The following is a 19,208-nucleotide window of genomic DNA, read 5'->3' as shown; positions in this document are numbered from 1 at the left end:
TTAAACCCACTGTATAACAGTTACACAGTCTGTACTGTTTCTAAGTAGGGCTGCACAATATGGTAAAAAAAAATATCATATTGCAATTATTGACAGATTGTTATATGATTCACAATTAGTGTGGTTGATCATTTCTGCGCAGCAATTTTAATTTTTACTGAAAAAAATCATGATGATGTGACATTTCTTAGGGTGTGTACAAAACAAAGTTGTCTGCTTACATCTGGAGAATAAGATTTGCAGCACTACAGCGCTTCATTATGATGCTGTTTCGTCACACATTCGTCATGATTTGTAGTGAACTGGATATTGCGCTTGGCCATATTTTGATATTACAGCAGTTGTTCAGCCTTAACTTAAATCAAATATGTAGTGTTCACTCCCAAATGCAACATCCTGTTTATTTTTACCTGTGAAAACATCAATTTCACATGTAATATACATGCAAAAGATGTAACATTTGTCACAAGGGAAATGCTTTTTTTGACTCCACTATATCTGCAGTCTTCTCCTGGCGCGGTGACAAAACTTGCCACTCCATTCTTTGTAAATTTGAAATTTTCCTGTTCTGTCAGCGGAATAGTCTATTATATGAATGTGGATTATATACAGCGCTGATTCTTGTCATCTCGCCTCTCACCTTGTCACTCCCCACTGGTAGGCACCAAGCTGAGCGCAGCGGGGGGGCGGGGGTGTGACGGCAACGACTTTCCCCCCAGAGGAACCGAGGCTCTGAGCCTACAGGTGGATGCTGGGGTGGGGCTTCTGAAAAGGTATGAGAACAGCAGGGTGTGCTGGATGTTGAGAGGTGTATGCCATATGAGAAAAAATTTGACATCACCTATTAGAAAAGATGATAAGCAAAACAACTTTTTAGAATCTCTGAGAGACTGTTTTTAGTTTTCATTAGACACGGGGGATGCACACCGGTGCTGTGACCACCTCTCTAACATTAACTTCAGTTGCTGCTCGACAGATTGTCCTCCCTTTGTCTCCACCGGCTGTCCTGCGGTATCCGTATGGGTCACTCTCGCTCTGTGTCTGTGTGCGTGGGCTGTTCTCAGTCTGTTCGTCTGCACACGTCGGTCCCAGTTTGTCTCTTGCTGTGAGCATCTTTCTGTGCTCGCGCCTGCCTGTCTGTGTTCATTGTTATCTGTCTGTGTGTGTGTGCCAGCGCTCGCTTGAAGCTGTTGGGGGTCTTTTTTGTCTGAAAATCAAAGCAACGCACAGCTTGTTAAAGGTCACAAGGCCAAAACTTTGGGGTGTACGAGCACAGCAAAATAAATCTTAAATTGAGGTTTTTCTGGTGGTGTGCCCTTTGATTTTTTGATTAAGTATTTATTATAATGTTATCAGTTACATTATATATATATATATATGATTCTGCAATGCTTTTTTTCCCAAATGACTTATTCCAAATTCAAAATGATATATTTGGGTCATTTTAACCTATGAGTTTCCAAATCTTGTTTATTGCACTTTGGTCAAGTGACAGTCAGTGGAAGAATGCTTAATATGGCTTTAAATGCTGCTTGAATAAATAGAAAACGAGTGCAAGATTTTAACCTGCGATCATTTGGAGGGCTCATCTCTTCCAACCAGATATGATTTGAATGCGTGTATCAGATGCAGGACAAGCATTCACTGAATCTTAAGCAGTTCGCTCATTGTCGAGAACAGTGTTTGATGTGCAGCAGGCATAGCTGCGGGATTGTAGCAGTTGTCAAGAACTCTGACAAACAGGTTGGAGTTACAGAGGATGGAGATGAATGGAAATGCCTTTAACGTAAAATGTTATTTTTCTTTTTAATTTGCAACACTTAAGGTGTGCATTAAATTGGAATTCTAGCCGGTGTCACACACAGGAGGTTTTTGCTGCCTGGCGATATCAGTGAGACACACCTTAAAGCACCTCATTTGAAATTTGAGATTACTTTGTCTGCAGGTGAATTCTTATAATCCAAAGATGGGTGGTTTTCCAGCATCAATGGTACAAATCACTATTGAGTGAAAAGCGTTGGCATGCAAAATGAATGCAGACTCATTTTAATAATGGGATCATTTTACAGGTTCCCTGCACAGATGTAAAAGGAGGTTATTCAATCTGCAAGCATGCGCCTTTTCAAACAGCCACCCTCCATCGGCAAAGCACCACATCACAAAATAAACTGTTTCACAAACACCATTTAACATTATCACAGCAATAACAGTCACTGATAACAATTACATCCAGAAATAAATTCATTCAAGTTCGAGCCAAAACGTTTCAGGTATTGAGCAAAACCGTATCTGCACATTTCTAATGTTCAGATCGTTCTGCATCTTTCCCAAACAGTGAAAGACAGTGGACTTAATCACCGTTCAACAGCGAATGAATAAGTGATTATTAATTAATATCTGGCCAAATCGAAACCCCCAAACCCCAGCAATGAAATCAATGAGTAAAAGACAGTAATAACAGACTGGAATGATGACTAAAGCAACAAAAACAAGACCCTGATGACTGAAATAATAATAATTTTCCTCCAGAGAAAAACCACAAATTAAAAAAAAAAAACATTCAATTGTATAGTTTGTCCCAAGGCAATCAATTACTTGCAATCATTTACATTGTTATTGTCTCTGAATCTCTGGGTTTCACTTCTTTTTTTTTTTTTTTTGCAACACCATAATTACTCCACAAATTAAAACTGGAGGGGCAGCATGGTGGCTTGTGTGAGGATGGCAAGTCTGGATGAGTTTCTTCCCACATTCTGACAAGCAAGTCTCTGGAGACTCTGAACTGCCTGTCTGTGTTGGCTCTTTGATGGTTTGGCTTTGTCTTTCGTTGCCTTCCACCCAGTAAATAGTGGATACGCTCCAGTCCACTAAAACCCTGACGGGGAATGTGCCAAAGAAAAAGAAGCATTTTATGACTCCACCCTTGTGTAGATGGGGTTGATTAGCTGTGGCACTGCATGAAATCTTAAATATAGCTGGCATTTCCTAAAGCTAAGCTACTGTAACTGCTGCATCGCTACCGCCGCTGCAGAAAGGAATCCCACTGTTAAAGATGAAATGGATGATGACATATTCAACCACATTTTATCTGCGCCTTCACATTAGGCATTCCTCTGTGAATATACTGCTGAGGAGATTCTGCAAAGGAGGCAAGAAGGATCTGCTGCGACGAGTCGAGAAGCCTCCCTGGGGAAAGATATTGCCGGGGCGGATGGAGAGACAATGATTGGTGAAGCATGTGCAGATACTGCATGCTCACAGAGACTGAAGTTAGAGTATACTGTACGCTGCAGCACGTCAGCCTACACATGCTTGATTCTCTGGTTGGTGTCGGAAAAATGCTCAACAAGCGACTCAAAGAATATCTATAGGAGAGATGAATGGGGTTCTTACCCTGGCTGAACTCTGACTGTCTGATACAAGCCAAAGCACTACTCCACTGTGACTTTGATCTGCGGGTGCCTCTCATGTTCAGTGTGCTGGAAAGCAGGATATCTTACACATTCGTTTCACTGGTTTCTGTGTGTCTTTCCAGGAAACACTGGCACAAGTCCCGGCTATCACGAGATATACTACACAGTGTGGATAGCATAGATCTTCTCCTGAGAGAGAGCTCACATTGAGCTCTGATGAATGGTAATGATTAAATAAAAGCATTTAAGTTTTTCCTTGTTCCTCTTTTCTTGCTCTCATTTGTCATTCAGTACCAGTGCCGTAGGGACGCATGTTCTCACTTTGCTCAGCCCGGCTTGTCCTGGGTCAGCAAACACTGGCCTTTAGTACCATTAAACTGGAGAAAATACAATGTACAGTAAACCATTATGTTCATCACACTTTAAAACATCAGTTGTCCTCATCTTTAAGAGTCTGATTTGATTTTGCTACTATTAAAAATGCAGGAAATAGACGTACAGTGTTACAAAATGGCAGATTATGCTCTGGAATACAGAAAAATGCCATTTACAGACGTGCCTGTGAAGCCAAATTGCTCTATCCAAACTGAACAGGTGTGTGGGAACCATTGAGCTTTGCTTGGCAATAGTCTTTGTTTAATTTAATTAGCATAATTTAAATATAAAGCGAATGCTTTGAAGCAGCTTTATATCCTCTAGGTATGACAGCCAATGTTTTTCAGTCCCACATTTTTGGTCAGAGTCCAGTGAGGGTATGATTTAAGAGTGCATTTAAATATGCCACCTTTTAACAATATTGTATCCGGTGCGGTGCTGTCTAAACAAGCAGCAAGTGTCACATGCTGAACTGGCAGTATCTCGTATTGTTTATCTGTCTTTTGATTTATGTACCCTCTACACTACCGTAACGCAGTTCTTATCTTTTATCAATGCACATCACAGGCATCCTACGAGCTGAACATCTGCAGCAGTTCAAACCAGCACAGGCTACTCATCTACATACTTCCACTGAGACGCTGTACTGTATGTACTGTTGCACATTTTACAGAATGCCTCACCTGACTTTCACTCCAGAACATCACTTCGCTTTATTCCATTAGTCAGTGTGAGTGTTGAAATGTTGTCCCTGTTGCTTTCAATGATGCCAAAACAAAAGAGATTGCTCTAATAGAATTAATCAGTGGTTGCGAATGCCTCAGGGATCCCATAATGTTGGACGGTGACATTTGTGCTGCCAGGCACGTTCATTTGAATTTCGTGCTGAGAGGAATTGAAAGATGGATTAATGAAAAACAACGAATAAAATAGTTTAAGAGTGACTGTTATGTCTAATAACACTGCACAGGCTTTCAAAGTCACTCTTAAAATAGCTTTTAGCTTACTGGCACTGCAGACAGATCAGATCACTGATGCAGTATCGGAAACCAGGCCTGGATCAAGAGGGCAGCAGCCCCTGAGCACAAATTCTTGGAGGGTCCCCCGAATACAAACACACATGGACCGCCATCAGCTCCATCTCTCTCCTTCTCATCTCCATCTCTCCTCCTCAGCTCCATCTCTCCTCGTCAGCTTTGTCTCTCCTTCTCAGCTCTGTCTTTTGCCAACTTTTCACTCTTAGTGCTTTATTAATCCTGCCAATGGTAGCAGGATGAAGAACAAGGAAAATACTTCACCTGCTGTTACTCCACCCAGTAAGAATCCTTGTCTAGAAAAGCAGAAATGTGTAGAGGCACGAAATCCCTCCTGCAACACTGTAGTCAACAACTGCCTCTTGCTGCAAACAACAGTGTGAAACCATCACTGAATCTCAGCCAAAACCAAAGCACCCTAATCTACCAACTGGTATCTCAGCAGTACTGAAGCTGAAACCCATGCTACATCTCTTTAGCAGGTGAAGTTCTTCTCCAACACTTGTCAATCATTTTGATGAGCGATCTATCTTGAAATGGAGTCTGTTGCCTTAGGCTGAACTGACTGCCATCTGCAAAGGCAATATAGGCATATTGCATGCATTGGTAATATGCAAGACAAGCAAAAAGCAGTGCTGAGGCTCACAGACTTGGCTGCACGTTGAGCGTCACCGTTCACTTGCTCCTTACAACTGTCCCTGCAATTTCCACCTGAAATCAAGCTTCATGCTAACCGACTCAGTACTAATGACACACTTCGTATTTTACAAATACTATACGACTACTATGAAATCCAGATTCTGTTTTATTTTGTCCCAGATTCTGTATTTTTCATATTAAACAGTAAATGGACTGCATTTATATCTCACTTTTCTACAGACCACTCTAGCCGGCATTCACCCTTTTACACACACATTCATACGCTGGTGGCAGAGGAGATAACAGTAGAGCAATAACCATTCAACCTGATGACAAAGCCATGAGGAGCAATTTGGGATTCGGTATCTTGCCCAAAGGTACTTCGGCATGTAGGCAGAGGCCAGGGATCGAACCAATCGACGTTCTGGGTAGTGTACAGCCGCTCTACCTCCCGAGACACAGCCCCCCTAATATTTCTGAATCCTGTGTTTTACAATTGAAGCACATTTTTTCATCAGAACAAGTGCCTAATCATGAGGCGAATGAATAAAATTCAACAAATCAATAAGAAGATATTCAAAATGTAATGAAAATCAGTGAATTTGATGTAGGATAACATTGCACTATTTTTTATCAAACAGATCTTCTGCAGGACAGCCTCCACATGCAGCTTGAACAGACCGGGTATGTGGGTCTAACAGATGCTACTCTCACATTCGGGCAACACTCCTCCTTGTTTACAATGCTCGACCAGAAACGGATGCAGCTCCGTCATTTTTTTCACATACAACCACAACGGGGTTGCACTTCTCAGAGTTTGCTGAAGTGATGAGTTCTTGCTAGCGCTGCCTCCTTGACATGACTGCGTATGTGTTTGAGACACCAATAACATAGCAGCACAGTTTTTTCTGTTCATTCTGCTTCGGCGCAGTGAATAAAAATTTTATAAGATGGGAGAGATGGTGTTTTTAATATCAAATTCTGTGATTCCATCTGTGTTTTCTGCATTCTGGAAATCATAGAGCCCTATTTGAAGAACATGGGTGCTGATAGCAAAAATGATCTATATCTATATGCATATTTAAAAAAGTAAAAAAAACAACAGTGGGGGCAGTGGGCAAGTAATATTAACACCTGCTACCACGGCAAGCCTAGTGGCCATCTCGATAATTTAAGGCCATTATGCAGTACTCTAATAATCATCCACTCTAAATTATTGAAAGATTAAGACCAGCAGATTTAAAGCTATTCTTAATGAAGGGTGCTGGATTTTTAGAATCCTATTTTCTTAAACACAAGCTGTGATAGCATCTGAAGTGTTATTTATTTCAACACCTGCCAATGTAGAGCCATAAAATGTACTGAAACACAAGATCTGCGTACACAATTCAATAAGTGGCAAACAGACCATTTTTACACCATTCTGTAAAATAGAAATGAGACAATGTGGAGGAAGGAATAAAGCATCCAGCTCTGCTATATCTCTGTTTCTGCTGTGCAGCTTAAACTCCTAACTTTGACACCTACTATATAGATGCAGATAATAGGCATGACAATGTATGGCAAACATGTTACTGGAGATGCTTTAATTGATTCATAATTATAAAGACATTCACATAAGTACGCGACGTATACACAGTAAATTTACATTATACAAAATATAAAGCACTAATCGTTTTAGATAACACTGAAGTAGACTGTTTAAAATCAGATTAGAATAAAATGAAGATGGATTAAGACAATAAGCATCAATTGTTGCATATTATATTATCTCTATATAGGGAATCATTGGGGCATTCTCTGCAATTGCAGATTCATGCAGACGACAGCTTTTAAGAGATGAGATTATAGTAAGAGAGATGGTGCTTGAATGTTCAATGATGAATCTGTGGAGTCGCCCTGAGCATTTTCCCTGTATAATCAGAGATCACAAGATGCATTGTAACACTTCAAATGAAATGGGTTCAGCTATTGCGCAGTAGTAGCTTGATTGATGAGTATCGTATTGTTTGTGAAAAGATATCACTTTAGTCAGACAGCATCTCGTGTCCGTGTGGAAGTTGTTTGTGACTGACACCTTGTCTGTCAGTCCCTGTCACAGTCTGGGTATCTCTATTAAAATCAACACACACCAAGTGAATTCAGTCTATTCAAACCTATAGTGGATATTCATGGTCAGTAAAAAACTGAGATTAGACCTGTTTTTTGTTTTTTACCATATAAATCATTTTATGCCACAGAAATGTGTGATTTGGGTTTGTTTCCTGTAATTCAAAATTACATTCTGACGGTCCACCATTTTAGTAATGTAATCATAAGGGGGAAAAAACACATCAGATAAGACAGCCCTGCTGAAAGGGCACAAGCTTATCTAGCGCAGAGGAGCAAAAACAGCTATTGTCCCTGCACCTTCTGACTTTCTGAAACTCCCAAAATTTGATGCAGTTAACAGTTCCATCAGCTAAACTTGCGTTTAAACCAAGTATAGAGTCAAAGGAGGCAGAAGAATAGTGACTAAACCAGCTGATGACACAGATTTGGATACATGTCCCTCAACAGAGTTATCTTAAATTATGCACATGCCTGTGCCCCCTTATTCTACTACAAAGAAGTTGAACATAGTCCATGACACAGTGTTTCATAAAAGATAGTGCTGTGTAAACTCACGACAGCTCACTGAGTATATAAGCCAGCCGGAAATATATAATGTACATTAAGCCTGAAGAGGAGACCATGTGGACAAGTGTGATAAGACCTGACAATGTAAAATCCAGGGCTCCAAACATCACGCACAAACATCTGCATATTTGTAGGATACTGACATGTGCCTTTACAACTAAACTACAGCATGATACATAAATAACCATCATGGCTGCGAGTGCAATTTCCCCTTTGACCTTCACCATGGCGAGGAGCTTATCATGGCATCAAAGTGTGTGGATAGGTGGGGGAAGGCTACAGGGAGGGCTGCGCTTCACCCCTACTGCTGCCATTTGAGGACAATATGAATAATTTAACAACTGTACTACTACCAAGTGGTTACAGAATAAACCAAATGATGACCTACATATATGTCTAAAACACAGTGTTAAGAAACTGAACTCCAGGATGTCTAATAAAACCTGATTCAAACTAAAAGCAGAAATATTCCCACGTCCTAACAGGCGTCGCAAAGGTTCAAAGCTAACGGCTGCAGCACGCTGACCACAAATGCAAACAAAATACAGCTGCTGTGTGGAGTTCACTATGCCACTTATCGACTAATTAAAAATGAGACATCATAAAACCTTAATTTTAGTCAGCCATGCAAACCAAGCATAAATGAAAAACTACCTGCATTATAATAAGGACTAAAGCTTATGTCATGCACACACAAAGAAGTAAAGAAAGGAAAAAGGTTCCTCAAGCAGCAACACTGTAATGATAGCAATTAATATTTCTTAATTTGGTCCAGAGGGGCATTTCACCCATACGGGGCAAGGAGCAGCAGCTTAAGCTACAATACCCAGTAAAATCTGCCCCAGGTTAAAGGCACTGAAGACAGAGAGGTTAGGCTTTGCAGGCAAGTCAGAGTTGTAGCACCTGTGATTTGGTCCGTTGCCTTGATTAATTCAGCACTTGATTGTATGAGCTATGCACTGAATAACAAAATGGTTAACTCCTGGGAAATGGCTCGGAGTCCCGTATTTATTCTCTTTTAGTATGTCTTTGCGTGGGAGAGATTGCGGCCCACAAGCTGTGTCCCAATTTCATACTATATGCTAATTCCAACTGGGTGTTCACACCAGAAAAGTGGTGACACTCAAAAAAAATGGCAGTTTGTACATTTAATTTGTTGGAATTTTGACTATGTACTTGATGAACACTAATCCAAGAAGAAGCTACTCGGAGAAAACATCAAAGTAAAACAGAAGGAGTCTCCATCTGTCTGTCTGTCCTTTGAATTAAATGACAACCGTTGACCCGATCGACTTCACACTTGGCAGGTGTATTGCTGAGGACTCAAGGAGGTGCAGTGTCAATGTGACCTTTTGTGCTTGATAGGGGACATATGTATTAGCAATGCGTTGATTATCTCACATTCACCATTAATTTGAATGCCATTTATGCTCGAAATGCCCGTGTGCCGCACCCACCCACCTACCCACACCACAAGCATAAGTGACTGTGAGGTTATTTGGGTGAGCGAGGCCAGGCAATCAGCCTGTTTCGAACAGGCATGTTTTAAACAGGCGCACCAAGAGTTACACCAAATTCAGGGTAAGTGTAGTTAATCTAAAACCTAGTACAGTATGTTCATTTATTATCTTGAAAGCTAGTTACAAAAACAGTATACTGCCATTATAAAGACAAGAATATACATTAGAGCTTGTATCCAGTAGGGATGTGGGGCAAAGATTCAGTCTATCTAGCTACATGAGATCTAAAAAGTGTGCAAATGTCAGGTTAAAGATAATGCTGAACACTAGACGATTTGGGAGTAGTATTTTCCTGTGCAGCTTAAGAGAAACAGTTGGAAAGGACGGCATAAGGCTCACAACAGGGCACCTTTATTGGTTTGCTCATTTCAATTTTACAACACGCTTGTAGAAATAACAAATAATGTGAACCAGTTGTTTATGAACGCAGTGAGCAGTCATAAAGACGCTGGAGTGACCCTGAGGACAGAGACATGCAGATGAAAGAGGCCTTTTTGGAAGTTTCACTCCATGAATAAGCAGGAGAACAGCTGAAGCAGCAACACAAGCGGCACAATGACGTCCACACACATCCAGCGAGTTGGACTGCGCATTGAAAAAAAATAAGAAATAAAATTGTTCATGGCTTCACACCCAGATTCTGGTCTACATTATGAGGTCAGCTCCAGTGTGAGATGACTTTTTGCTGATTTTTCACTTTCTCTTGCTAAATTCAATTGTGACATAATTACATGCACGTACGGAGAGCACTGGAAAATCGCTTTTTGTCATACCTCTGTGCCTCATTCAATTCTTAAACCTGAAGAAAACAACCCCAGACACATCTAATTCAGGCAGTCAAAGCAATCCATCACAGTGAACGGGAGGCCACAAATCACACTTCTCAAAAGGTGCATCAGAATAATAATAGGACATAAACTTCAGCTCCACTCAGAGTTTCATATTAATACACGGAACGCGACTATAATGGAACTGAGATAGGCAAGGAGTGCCATAGTTCGAGATTTCTGCTCCTGTATTTTCCTCTTTATGAATTAATTGTTGATTTATAATCTCATAATGATAGGTTTTCCCTTCTGAAATGCGGCTGTCCTTCTGTCATCACAACTGAGTCTGGAAATGAAACTGAAATAAAGGACAAAACGACATTCATTTTAAAACGTTTACTCTCAAAAAAACAGGACAAACAAGCAAACACTGCGTCTCACAAAGTGATAAAAGCTGTACGGAGACGCAGGAAATGAGCTGAAACTCTCATTTAGAATTTTTCTTTTAAATGCACCTTGTAAAAGGCCTTACCTTGAGTGATAACAGGATGAGTGCTTTATACTGCAAGGTGGGAACAACAGAGTCAACGCTCCTGAAAACGCCTCAGTGGAAGAGCCAACAGGGCTGCTGCTGGACTCAAAGAATCCTGTCTGACCATGCTCTTTTGGTTTCATCAAATTTCTCCTTCTCTGTTGCTGATCCGGCTTCAGTCTGCAGCGTCTTGGTGATCAAAGTTTGCCTCCGATTTGTAACATTTCCTGGTGGACGTGATGACATTTTATTTGGTGGTGAAAGCGATGTGATGATGAGAATGCTGCGTTTTACATGCTGTACTTCATCAGACAGCAGGTAGTGAAATGAATCAAGCACTTTTAAAGTGTCGTGAGTCACAGCTTGGAGTCGCATACGGGCTGCTGTGATCCACCTGCTAATGTCTGTCGCTTTAATAGGCGTCTGATGTGTATTACAACTTTAAAACTCTGTCACATTGTAATAATGAGCTGCAGTCTAAAGCCATCATCAGTCCCCCCTCTCTGCTGGATATCAAGATTAATATATAAGACCAGTGAAATGTAAGGATCCTATTTCAGGAACCGCTTATGGCTTACAGTATGAGCTGCTCTTTATACTTGCTGAAGCTGCACAGCTGAAAACACTACATAAGCATATAGTAGGGAGTCTTTTCAGCTCAGCTGGCAAGAGCACAGCATTATCCCCATTAAGGTTCAGAGTTCACTGCCTACAATGTGTTAGTAAGTTAAATATCTCATTAAAGTCCATTACGTGGCGTAAAACCAGAAAAACTGGAAACAATATACATTGCTCTTGCCAATATTCATTGTTTTAAGGTTACTGAACAATGCCTTGTGTAAACACTTTTAAAAGAAGCAGTAGAAATATCTCAAATGAAAAACTTTACGCTTCCAGGCTTTGTGAAATGACAGCAGAGACTACCAAGGTAATGCGAAGTTTCACATCATCTGTCATCATTAACAACAATAATAAGATCTGACTGATTTCAGCTTTAAATGGACTTAGCATTACCACTCAATTGCTCAAATTAAGATAAAAAAGCCACAAGATAGAAAGGTGAAACTTAATCAAGAGCCCTACAGTCAGTTTCAGGGAAGGCCATTTTGCAGGATTTAAACTGACATTCCCACCAGACAGCCTTGTCTGGGCAGGTCTGCCTCATTTAATTTAGAGAGGCTGCTACTGCTGTCTAATCAGGGTCCAGTATTGTTACTGTTCTGCCTCCAAAGACTAAATGAATTCAATTTTTAGCTAAACTTAACCAAATCATTTCATGGGAGCTGCTTTTATGGAATCACCGTGGAACTAAACGTGTTCCACATTTGAAAATGGTTCTTAAAACGCCTCCAACCGAGTCTGAGGCAGCAGAGGTACAGTGGACCCGCAAAAGATCGAGCGTGTTGGGGAAACTGGATGCTGAACAGGGTAGCAAAGCCAACTTTAACACTACCAAGTAAATCAATGTGTTTGTTCATTTGTGGACAGAGCTTAAAGCAAGCAGTAAAGGCTTGTCTAAGGTAGCAGTTAGAGCATTGAGTGCCTGCTGTTGCTTGCAGCCAGCTGGCTGATGCAGGTACAGTATGTCACTGACCTGCTAGATGTTGTAATTTGTACGATAACTGGCATATTTGCTGGAATATTGTTTTAAAGTTGATAGGTTGCATGTAAAAGCTGTCATTAGTAATTTGGTGGTATAACTGCCAGAGCTGATGTTGCCTTGGCTGTATAGTGATTTGCGAGTTTCTTGGGTTTAGTTTGTATGCAGGTGGTGTGGTTCACTTCACTTTTCTGCCTTTAAATGGCATGAGATAGTCTGTGATAGGTTATTATCAGAACTGCAGAAGTAGCCAGTTTCTCGCTGCCTTGCAAAACACTTAATGAATGGTATTTCAGGACTGGAGTGTGTCGTCTGCCAATAATGAAAATTCATATATCGGAAGATCTGTCGGTTCTTGACGACTCAGTGGGACTTTCGAGACGCTTTCTTTACTAATATGCTGAGGGGAGGGTTTGTCCGGGGCAGATCTGTTTCTAGACAGAGTAGCCGTTTGCCCTTGTGTGTCACATTATAGTGTGTTATCACGTCAAGGATAATTGGAAGTGTGGGAGGGAATACCAAGCGGGGATACTGAGGGCAAAAAGACGGTGAAGGAAAACAGTGAAAGCCAAGAACAATATTCAAGCTGCCTGCCCACAAGTGACACAACATGTTTCATGGCCACAATTTCAGGAGCATTACAATCCCACTGTGTGATCAGATGTGCAGCCTTTATGGATGCTGGAAGGTGTGTTAAGATTGAATTAATCAGTCACGACAAGGTATATTAGGGAAAAAAGTGTGTCCGTAGCCTGTAAATATTTTGGGGTTTTGCAATTAAGCTGATCGACATTTGAATTAAGTTTCAAACACACAACATTTTTTACTAATGACTGTTTAATGAAAGTTAGATTGTGTCCCAACGTGCTTTTAGTCATTTTTCTGTAATGAAACCCAACTGTTAGATAGATAATGGATCAGTTATTTAGCATCACATTATTCTTGGTATTTTCGTATTTACCGCAGTAACATTCTCACCAAGATAAGGAAATACTGGAGGAAAGCTTTGAATAAATTGGGACAATTGAATGTCGGCATGAAAGGACAATGTGTTTCTGGTCTCATATTATTGTCAGGATAAACTTACAAAGAGCTGACAGGAAGGTTGATATTCAAAACTTTCCACTGCTGTGTGTTTACTTAATACCCATGAATGTAATTAGTTTAGTCCTGCATGTAATTACTGTTCCCTATTTATGCTTTAGGTAGCCATACAGAACAGTTATACATAGATTATCAATTAAATGACGTGAACAGAATCTTTAAATATTGCACTATCCCTGTGAAATTGTATGCAATCCCCAGAAAATACCATCTTATATAACCACTTTGGAAGCATCCCAAATGGGAGCAACCGCTAGCAGCTTGTTATAATTGCTCTACAAGAACGGAGCTCGCTTATAACAAGCCTAAATATGTCTTGCTCACTTAAATCCTACTGGAGGCCAAAACAACCCAGGCATCAAAAAAGGGAGGTAAAGCAATGTTGGAGGGCCCCTGTCCAAGACTTGCATTGTAGATAGAGACTCTCACCTCACCAGGATAACACTGCAGGATATTTGTGGAGTGTTAAAAAAAAAATAGCATTGCTATGGCGCAAGAGCCACCTGGAAGTGAACAATCTAAAATTAACACATACAGTATGACAAAACTGTCAAGTGCAAGTGAAGCCCTGTTTCTGTGATCATGGTTGTGGTGTTCCTCCGGGACTATGACTGCCCACACACCGTCTACGTGCATATGTGCAGAGTTAAAAGGAAACCATAAACACCAGGCTTATAGTACAAAAAAAAGAAAGAAAAAAATTAACTGTTTCACATGAATGGCTCTGACATCTCGACTGTCAATTCAGTTCAGCGTAACTGGGGGGAGAGAAAACGCAGCAGGAAATAAAAAATGAAAAAAAGAATCAAGCTTGCAAGATTGTTGCATGATGGCTTAATTCTACGGGAGCATTTGAGGTGATGAGACAATGGCAGTGCAACACTCAGCACTATTTTTAAGACTATCTCCACAGTGCTGTTACGAAATGCAGTGCAGTCTTCACCTTAAGTCTTTGTGTTGCTCCTACTGGTGGAACAACACTGCCCCCTGCTGGTCTCATCACACACAGCAGATCATACGGAACATCTACACAGTGTGCATGCGTACATGCATGCTGAGCTCACTAAGGGAACAGTTTCTTTGCCATATGAGAGCATTAAATGATAGAATGCTCTTTACTAACAGCTGACACGAGAGTAATTGCCAAATGAGCATAGCCGTGCCATAAAGCAATTTACTCATCATGTTTGCCTGTTTGCTCTCCTAAATGCCAGCTGGCTGTGTGCACACTTTTGGGCGTGTCTGTGTGTGCGCACCCATATGTTGACTGGTTGTATGGCAGTTTGCAGTAAATCATAGACAACGGTTTTCAAATAAAAGTCAAAACAGGCCAACAGCCTAACCAGATGCAGCACATTTGCATGTATTAAAATGTGGTTGTTTAATGCTCAATTTTTATTTATTTATTCCACATTTTAGTTTAGGCTAATGAAATACTGCTGACATTGTGGGCTGCATGTAAGTCCAAAATATAAGTAGACAGAGAATTGATCAACTTTTTATTTCTGATTTTATAGCAAGCTTATAAAACTGTGCCACACAACCCCAAACTCCACATGACCCACCAAAACGTCCAGATAGTTGAGTCAACACGATCACACTGACATCGTGATTAAACTGACTTATGCAGCACGTCTTCATGCACACTTGATGAGGACAATGAACGAAAACAATAATTAAGGTTTTTCATCGCTCCTCTTTGGCTACTTTCCTTAACAGCCACTAATCTCCTACCAGAACACAACCTGCAGTGGAGAGATGCAGGTGGAGAGGACGGCAGCCAGGGAAAGTGGAGGTTGTTTTGGGCGGTTTATTTACAACTTCATCAAAAATGGATGTCTGCTACTGAGGAGATGGACGTGTACCGGCTCACAATATGCCCTCCACATGTACATTTACAGTGCGTTCAGAATAAGCTCAGAATAAACACACATTAACCTGAAACTGCTGAGTGTACTTAAACATTTTCACAGTCTCGAGTTGGCAGCTCCCCTGCTGTGTTTTTTCATGTTTTCTCATTGATGTCATATTATCTCTTTAGTCATAGATAAGCAAGACAAGTGAAACTTGTGCTGTCCTCCATTACCGGCACAGTGAGAAACATGGCAGCACAAACATCCTTTTTTCTGGGTCACAGAGGAAACGAGATATGAGTTGTAGAGCTCGAGGACACACGTCTAGTCCTGTTCAGTCCAGACAGATGCGTTCACTGTTGCCAAATCCCAACCCCACAGCGAGTCCGTTGTTCCCATCACTTCAGTCTAATCAAAGTAACCTTTCCCTGATGCTAATCACAACCAAACTGACCTTGTTCTGGCCTGAGGGAAGCTCTGAGTTAACCATGAGGCATTTGAGCTGCTTAATGACCTGCCTTTTTTGTCCATGTGAATCTCTGATATGCAAATTAATGCAGCAAGGTGCTCCCAAAATCTAATCAGAACATCAGGTCTCCAGGGGAAATCTGTGGTGAAAGTGTGGGGCTTGTATTCTGAATTGTTCTGGAGTTATTGTGTTGGAAAGAATATGTCTACAGACAGACTGAGAAAATAGAGAGAGAGAGACAGTAAATGTAATGCAGTGTCAAAAACTTCAAATATTAGATCAGTTTTATTCTCAGTATGTTTTCCTCCAATTCTTCGACTTCTACTGCGCTGAAAATACTCCAGTTTTGAGCAAGGTAATGTGATGTGTTCATTGACCTGTAGGAAGACAGGACAGTGGGAAGGGTTGGTGGGTGCTGTAGGTTCACTGCACAGCAAGAGATCCAGCACAAAGAGTGGTGGGTAACAGAAAGAATCAGTGACACAGACGACACGAAACAAAGAAGGACGAAGTAAAGAAGAAGATGGCTGTAACAGCAAATAGGATGCGGTTGCTTATTTGTGTCATCCTGGATGTCTAAAAAAAGTTATTTAGTGGTTTGATTTTTGGTCCAAAGTGGTGATTCAAATAAAGAACATCTGCCCATGCACTTGACCCAAAACTATAAACAAAACAAAGAAAGGATATGTATTTTCTCTGACAGGATGTGCAAAAACAAAAACCAACATTCTGAGATCAAATTGAAATAGTGGTCATGTCAAGCAGACCATGATGATTCAGCAGGTCAGAGAAGCAGGTACAGGGTTATATCTTTCCACTAGATGGTACTGCAGTCTCTCTTCATTTCACCACAGGCTGTAAGATGCATTACTCCACCTATTCCTCCCACTGACAGGGATGCTTATGATAGAATTGTTGCCTCCTAAGTAGCTAATTTATCTACTAGACACATATTCTGTGACAACGAACGTGAGCGTCTTAAAAAAGGAAAACATTACAAACATAAATCTGTTTTATGGCAAAAAAAAAAAGCCATATGATTGATTTTCAGGTTAAAAGTCTAATCAGCAAACTAATACAAATGCACTAGCCTATTATTTGAGTGGATGTCTATAGCACCCCATGAGGTTACAGCTTATTTCTTTAAGACTTTATTTTAAAATACTGTACCAGTTTCCTTTTTCAGGCTTCTAGAAACTACTCAAATGACACTGTCTGAGAGGGTAACATGACTCCGCTTCAACTGCTAGCAGCTCATAGCAATACACAAATTGACAAGGGGGTGTGAGCACACGGTTTGTGACAATGGTCATCTTAAACAAAAGCTTTGGAAACCATTGGTCCATAGGATAGAAAGCTATATCTATATTGCTGGTGAACAGAGAAGAATAGTATTGGTGGTTTTTCTATGAGATATGGTAAATATCTCCATATTAAATAGGATGTTTTGTGTTACAATATGGCAAATGTATGCAAAACTCAACTATATTGACATAAGTTTTTAAATATAAAGTACAGCTTTAACAAGGTTTGTAATGCAAAGGAAAAAATGTGAAAATTTGCTCTCATTACCTGTTAAGTCCAATGACACATTCAGTACTCAACACCAAAACTTTATGTTTCGCTTCTGTGCAGAGGACAGCAGTTGTGGTCACGTAAAATTCTTGCTGAACAGTTTCTGAAGGTGACCACATTTCACAATGGGAGGAAAGAAGTATCAAAACATCCCTGTGAATACAGACACCCATATGAATACAAAGTTCTCACTTTATATGGATGCAGACACCCCTGCACTGGAACCAGCTCACCCACTGTCCTTTTTTTAACCTCATTTGTGATTTTCCATATTTTGGCAAAAATGAATGAACACACATATTGTCCATCCATATGCTCAATATGCTCCCAACACACTAGTCTGGGGCTTTGGCATAAATAGAGTTTGGACCATATTGAGCCAATACATGGCTAAATACACAGCTTCCACCCTTCTATTTTCATGCGCCTCATGCACATGCATGCCATGCCACATTTTGGCATGAATGTAGACTGTGTACAGTAGTCAGCCATATTTTGGCACAACCGTGGGCGTTTAGAGCATGGTGAGCATGCAGATGGAGAGTGGAGTGGATTGTGCTAAAGGACAGGTTTGAGAAGTTTCTATAGATGTTTTCGTACTTGCCATTATCAGGAAATCTTACCACCACTGAAATCCAAAGAGTCCAAAATAAACCAAGGTGATTATAGATTAAATTTTATGAAGAGCTTGATATGCTTTTAACAGCTACTTTTCCAGCATACAGGGTGATTATTTGATAATATTATTACTTTACTAATGTCTGATGTTGTAAAGGTGTGTTTGAATTAGTAATGTTTGTTAAAAAAAACAATTTCAAATATGATCAACACTAAAACATTCTTTAATTATATGAACATACCTGTAATTTACACGATCAACAAAATGACTGACCGGGCCTTTAACAGGAAATTAATCCTTTTAACATGAAGTGAGTTATAGCATCCTGTAAGAAGAGACTGGCCTAGGGACCCAGTAACTGGTTAGAGTTGATCTTGTGATATACAATGATATCGATTATCCGCTAATAAATCTCATCCTGCAAGTGTTCTTGTGCAGCGAAGGCTTCAGTATTCTTGGGGGACACATCAAATGAATGATCACCATAAAGGGTCGGAGATGGATAATGCTGAGCGAGAGCTTTTGCGAGGTAATAAAGAGCCCTGGCATGAATGAGCTCGCGCCTCTTCCTGTTGCTGATTCCGTATAGATTTTTCATTTGTTTAAGTGGGACATATCATATGCAGGAAATGCAGCATTCGCTACCGTCAATGGAAATTTAACAACTGATGGCTTCCTCACCTTCACTGGGGCTTTAATGAGCTGTAATCAATCACATCCTGAAGCTATAATACTATATCACTGTATGGTTATTCAGATGTTGTGTAACAAACATGCTTCAACTGAGTGATAGTGGCACGAGGCGATGATATAGCGACTTCACATTTAGTGCACGGAAATATAATTTGTGGCATGTAATTATATTTGCTTTGCCAAGTCAGTCAAAAATCCTTTGACTTTGTAAGTGTGAGCAAATATTTCATTGACTTCTGATATCCACCCGGTATGTAGCAAATAAATATTTCATGATTAGCGCTGTCTATGGGTTTACGCACTGGCGCAGGCTCTGCAGAAAGATATTGACTTATT

Source organism: Chaetodon trifascialis, chromosome 21 (genome assembly GCF_039877785.1).
Source record: "Chaetodon trifascialis isolate fChaTrf1 chromosome 21, fChaTrf1.hap1, whole genome shotgun sequence".
NCBI classification, from domain to species: Eukaryota; Metazoa; Chordata; class Actinopteri; order Chaetodontiformes; family Chaetodontidae; genus Chaetodon; species Chaetodon trifascialis.
This window is presented reverse-complemented; position numbering follows the sequence as displayed.